This window comes from Squalius cephalus, assembly GCF_949319135.1.
Source record: "Squalius cephalus genome assembly, chromosome: 2".
In the NCBI taxonomy this organism is placed as follows: domain Eukaryota; kingdom Metazoa; phylum Chordata; class Actinopteri; order Cypriniformes; family Leuciscidae; genus Squalius; species Squalius cephalus.
This window is the reverse complement of record NC_137123.1, coordinates 10,071,952-10,078,175: the sequence shown is the minus strand read 5'-3', so window position 1 is coordinate 10,078,175 and position 6,224 is coordinate 10,071,952. Positions and strand designations below refer to the sequence as shown.

General features: G+C 36.3%; 1 long non-coding RNA gene across 1 annotated transcript; it reads left to right on the top strand.

The window, feature by feature from the left end:
• The first annotated feature begins 227 nt into the window (after positions 1-227).
• Positions 228-1,725, top strand: LOC307152851. Its single transcript, XR_013820070.1, has 4 exons — positions 228-360; positions 1,092-1,169; positions 1,244-1,310; positions 1,460-1,725. It is a non-coding gene; the product is annotated as an uncharacterized lncRNA (long non-coding RNA).
• Positions 1,726-6,224: the final 4,499 nt, after the last annotated feature.

Below are 6,224 nucleotides of genomic sequence, written 5' to 3'. Positions count from 1 at the left end.
TGTTAAACATTGGTGTGTGTTTTGTCTGTATTTCAGCAGTCAGATGTTTCTCGTCTGTAACTGTCGGTGTTGCTGCTTGTGTTGGTGTTTTACTCGGTGGAGTATCAGGGGCTTTTGTGATGTACATTTGGTAAGAAGTTCATTTAAAAAAAATCTAATTCTCTATGTATGAAGAATCACTGTATTACATTTAGGTTAAGTGTTACATTTAAAGCGGTAGTGCTTAAGCTTTGCCTCATTGTCGCCATCTCTGTTTGAATCCTGAAATTGCAGTTATTTGTGGTGTTAAATGTGTTGTTTATTCATCTTTCTTCTGACAGTCTTACTAAAAGGATGAACATAAGATCTGCTATGAAGGAGGTGAGATGATCTCAATTATTCACAGTGTTTTCCTGCATGCAGAGATGTTTCTTACAGCCGCTATGAGCCGTACACAGATATTAAGAGTATAAGACACACGAGTCTCGTGACCAAACACCCGATTAAAACTGATTTGCATCAAGATCCTCTAAACATTACATTTAAAAAAAAAATTGTTCATTGTCCAAATGGCATGAAACTTTGTACAGCTCTCAACCCTTTCTAGATCTACAAAAAACTACTGTACTGATATCTGTTTTTATGTTAAATGTCTCCAGAGACCCCAGGCAATAACATGTAATTTTGGAAACAGAATAATAGTTGTTGTTTTTTTTTTAACAAATGTAATTTTACTCTGTTTATTAATGTTTTTTAATCCACATCTGTGCAGTTTTTGGACAGTATAAATAAATGTACAATATAAATAAATGTAAAAAAATGAATTTTACATAAAAAGCTGTTTTTGTATAAAAACCTACTTAAAAAAAATAAATAAAATCAATTCATAAATTTTAAATATATCATAAATCCTCCACAAATGTGGAGTAAAAACATTAATAAACAGAGTAAAATGACATTTGTAAAAAAATATATATAAACTATTTTTCTTTATTATTAAAATTAAAATGACATGTTATTGTCTGGAGACCACGAGTGTCACTCCAAACGAAGACCATCAGAGGGTTAAAAGATGAACTCACAATGTGTGTGTCCTTCTGTCTCTCCTGTAGATCTCTGATCCCAATGAAGACACATATACAGCTCTTGATCTCAAGTCCACGACCTCTGACCTGTACGACACACTCACAGTAAGTGAGACGTCAAAGTCAGATACTCCATCACAGATGATCACATGACCGATCTCTCGCTCTCTTTCACACAGACCGTTGATCGCAGACCTCCTGAAGACTCTTGATCCTCAGAGCTTTTCTAAACATGAGAATCCATCAGTAAGTGTCAGAACCTGCAGCTCAATATAATCAATAACACTCTCTTCAGTTTAGTGTGATTGTTTTATGTATCTTGTGAAAGGTTTTATAATGTTGTTGATGAACTTCAGTCAGTCTTTCTTCATCTTATTGTTTGTTCACATCAACAGGAAGATTCTGCAGTGAGAGGCGGAGCACAAATGAACCAATCCTGAGCTCTGTGGGCGGAGCCACTGATGATTGACAGGGATCATCAGTGATGAGTCACAAGAGATTAATTTCTGTATAGTTTAAGAAACATGATGTAACAGTGGAATTAAATGAAAGTTAAAAGCTGGTGAATTGTTATTGTCTAAATATATGTTAAAATTAAGTCAAAACACCTAAAGTGATGTTCAGTTGTGGCAAACAATCTATGCTTTCTCATTTTACAATATTTTCCTGCTTTTAAATCATAATTGATCATTTTATTCTGATAATGGAATTCATTCACAATGGAAAATGTATCTTTTTTTTTCTTTTTTTGTTCTCAAAGTGCTCAATATAATCAGCTTCTGTTGTTCTGTCTTTTGTGTTCCTGTAACTCTCACTTTAAATGTTTTTACATTTTTTAAATTGTATTTGTGATCGTCTCATATTTGCTTGTACAAACCTTAAGGGCTCAAAATATACTGCAGTATTGATATAAATCGATTCTCACAAGCTACTTATTTGGTATTGATTCCATTAAAAAATATCAATATTAAAATTGTTAATGATAAAACATGGGTTTCTGCATCACTTTTATTTGTTTTTAATACATGTTTCATGTTCTCTGTGTCTAAATAAGAAATAAAAGTCCCAGAGTTAAAAAATGTGTAAAACGAGCCTGTGTGTGACTTGGTATGACTTGATGACTAAGTTGCGACTTGACTTGACTTGACAAAGAGTATGACTTGACTTGACTTGACTTGATTTGACTTGACCCTTACAACAGAATGACTTGGCTTGACTTTGACTTGCAATGTTAAGACTTGGACTTGACTTGAGACTTGAATTTAGTGACTTACTCCCACCTCTGGGACACAACACACACTCCTCCACAGGCCACCTTTACACTCACTCTCACCCTCTCGCCTTTCCTCTTTCCTCTCATCCACACTTCCTCCACCTGATCAGCTCTCAACACTAGATACTAACAGTGCAACTGATAATCTTTTCTCCACTCTAACATCGAGTTTGGACAACTTCTGCCCCCTTTCCTCCAGGCCAGCCCATGTCACCCCCTTCTCTGTGAACATCGTCCTAAACTCAGGGCTGCAGAGAGGAAGTGGTGAAAATTGAAAGATCCTACTGACCTTGGTCTGTACCAATCCCTCCTCTCTTCCTTCTCTGCTAATGTCTCTACTTCTAAAATGACTCACTATCAAAACAAAATTAACAATTCTTTTGACTCTCGCCCACTTTTCAAAACCTTCTCTCTTCTTAGCCCTCCTCCTCCTCAAATCTAGACTAAAAACACATCTCTTTGACCTACTGTAGCATATACATAACACATTATAGACTTCTATAATTCAATGTTAGGCTGCATAGATTAGGTCAGCCGGAACCGGGAACACTTCCCATAACTCCTGATGCACTCGTTACATCAAAAGAAGGATGGCGTCTACGCTAATATTAGTCTCTCTGTTTACCCCGAGGTTTACCGCAGTCCGCCGTATCCGGATCTGATGAAGGACCTGCGCCTGGATGCAACAACAACGTAGTCCTGAAGTGTCAACCAGTCTCTTCCCTGTGAAGATGTGTTAAAACGGTGTCGTGTTAGCGGCCCCTAAGATAATAACTAATGATTGTTGCGACGGAAGTGAATCAATCTAAACTAACTTTTGCTGGACAATAACTTTATTCTAGAGCTGCTGTAAAGCCAAACAATCTCTGTTACTTTAATTTCCTATTATCACTGTAAAGCTGCTTTGAAACCATCTATATTGTTAAAAGCACTATATAAATGAAGGTGACTTGACTTAGCCAGAAAAAGCGTAACGCTAGCTAACGCTGTGCTACGCTGGGAAGAAGACCAGAGGCCATATTTTGAATGGATGTCAATGGAGGAGAGGCTTCATAACACTGAATAAACCACTTTAGTGAGGAAATAGCTTATCATTTAATGAATCAATAGGCCATCGGCTAATCTTCAACATGTTTGCTCCAGTAGTAATGAAAAGATTCACCTTGAACTCTGTCATGGAAACTAGCATGTATAAACCTTAATTTAACAATTTAATAATCAATAAAAAATGAATTTATACCTGTCTTATATTATGCCAGGGCTGCCAACTCTCACGCATTGAGCGTGAGACTCACGCAATTGATACTTTTCACACGCTCTCACGCCACACATCCATTTTCTCATGCACAGAAAAATTGCGGATTTAATATTAAACTAATTCTCAGCTCTTAGATTCCGTCAATTTTATTACGAAATTCAGACAAAAATACGTTTGGCGCTTGTAAATGTGACGTGACAGATCGCTGAGCGCCTCAGTTCAAGTGCACGTGAACCAATCATCTGTTACTTTTTTATTTAAAGATGCAGTACAACTTACCGAAGTATACATAATATCGACCAATATTAGTGTTTTTCAACCACGGAAAGAGGTCAGTATAACAGCAGGAGAACAATTATGTCACATAGTGTTACATTTACCTCAGGAAAGCCATTTAATGATCATAGCATGTTAACTGAATAGAAAAAGAGAGGAGATCTTGCTGAGCACTATATTACATATTTATTATTTTTACTTATGTCATTAAATAATTGTTATTATAACAAAAAACTGCATTATATTTAATTTAATTTGTTATTTTTAACCTTTAATAATACCAGCAGATTGGGCCCTCTATGTTTACAGCATTAGGTGAGATTATTTTTTTAAATAAAATTTAAAATAAACATGTATCCAAATTAGTCAATATTGAATCAAAATCAGAATCAAATCACAAGAATGGAATTGAAATCTTGAAATTTTTGTCAAGCAATAATAAAAACTGTATCCTACCAGTCATTGTACAATGTAAACATTGTAACATGTTGTCACTAAACTTCATAAAATTCTATTTAGTTACCAAATGTTTTGACAATCACAATTACACTTATTGTGATGCAATATTTGTTTTTACACACTCCAAGCTAAACTCAAAAGTTGGCAGCTGTAGCCACATTGGCTATGAATCATGGCTCATTGAATCAGAACATAAACGCACATTCCTTCTTGCTGTCCCACTCTGAACCCCCGAAGGTAAATCAGTTGCTTTGGCTCCAGCTAGTCGGCCAATTGACTTTTACGACACTAATTTCACCTCAGAGACATTCCGAACCCCCCTTTCCCCTCTCTGGACCACAGAGAGATAACGAAACTTGAAACTTTCTACACACACACAAACACACACAAACATCCCTTTGTGTTTAAATTAGGATAGAATATACTTTAATTTATGTACAATTACATTAGGCATGTGTGATTTAGTTTGGCTTTATAATAGAGGTGTGGTTTTGAAATGTATTCTTTAATCAATAGTGTTTTAGTAAGAGAATGTTCAACAATATTCTCTGGCAATTGCCTTCCCCCCACTTTGCTGTTTTATTGCCTAAAGGAATGTCCAGCAACAAAGATTTTAGGAGTGGAGCAGTGTTAATCTTTAACCCTACTTAAATCCTACATTTTCTATATGTATAACCATTGAAGAAATATGTAAACCTGAAAGTAATTTCTCTTTTCCACGATTGTTCTTCTCTGTGATGGGTTGTTGTATTCTTGTAAACCTTAAAGGAATAATGTTTCAGATGTGCACCGTTGCAATCATAGATATGCCATGTGGATCTTTTTAAAAAGTCTAATTTTCATTCCCACTTGTAAATGCACATCACATTTTAGGTTAGTCTTATTCCCAGTTTGTTAATCGAACTTTTAATACTTATCTTACAGAGTAAGAAGGTACTTCTAGGCCGTAGCTTTTAAACATACCAAATTTGGTCTTGAATTAAACCTCCATATACCCGTAGGAAAGATATGGATACCAAATTATGATAAAATGCATTTTACTGCAGTTATAATTGTTTAACGTAGAAATGGCATGATCCTAAGACTGCCATAAAACATGCAAATCAAACTCATAGTGAGACAAAGAACTTTTCTCCCGCCTGGAATTTCGCATTCCAATTGGCTCAAGCCCCAGGGAGGAGTGAAATTCCTGTGCCCTAGAAAAGCGGTTACACTCCGCGTTCCGTTCAGTTCTGTTCTGTATTTCCTTTCGTCTTGTTTTTGTTCCTGCACTTTCACGAACCCGCCTCGTCAGCGAGAAGACCTTATGGCTCCCTTTGGGAGCGTTTTCAATTTTCTTTAAGTCTTTTCTTTATTTTCGTCCTTCGGACTCCATGAAGCAAAAGCAGCAGACAACTTCAACTCAGAGAGAAAGACTCTTTCGAAAACCCCGCTACCGCGCTCACCAGAAGACACAAGAGCGCGAGCCCGGCTTTCTTAAAGAAACACACGCACGATGGTCTTAGGACACACGCATGAACTCTGCGTTCTTCAGCAACAAAGAGAACCATTTTGCAAGATAAGTTTATTGAACTTTTAATGTGATTTGATTCCTTGCTGTCTCTCAAAAGGTTACCTGTGTTTTTGCGATGAGAGAGAGCATCTCGGTGATCTCTCTCATCCTGAACTTTAGTTTCACTTTCTCCCTTTCATCCTCTCCCTATCTCATCTGTTATCCGTTTGGTCTTGTAATGTTTTCATCCGTATGTTTCTGTTGTAAATATGTATTTACTCTGTGTATACTCGTAGTTTCGATGTAGTATTAGTCTAATTATTAAATTCCATATGTCCTTGACTGACTCTGTTTTAATTGCCCATGTTACTTAGTCCCTGAAATGTTCGATCTTAGCTATAT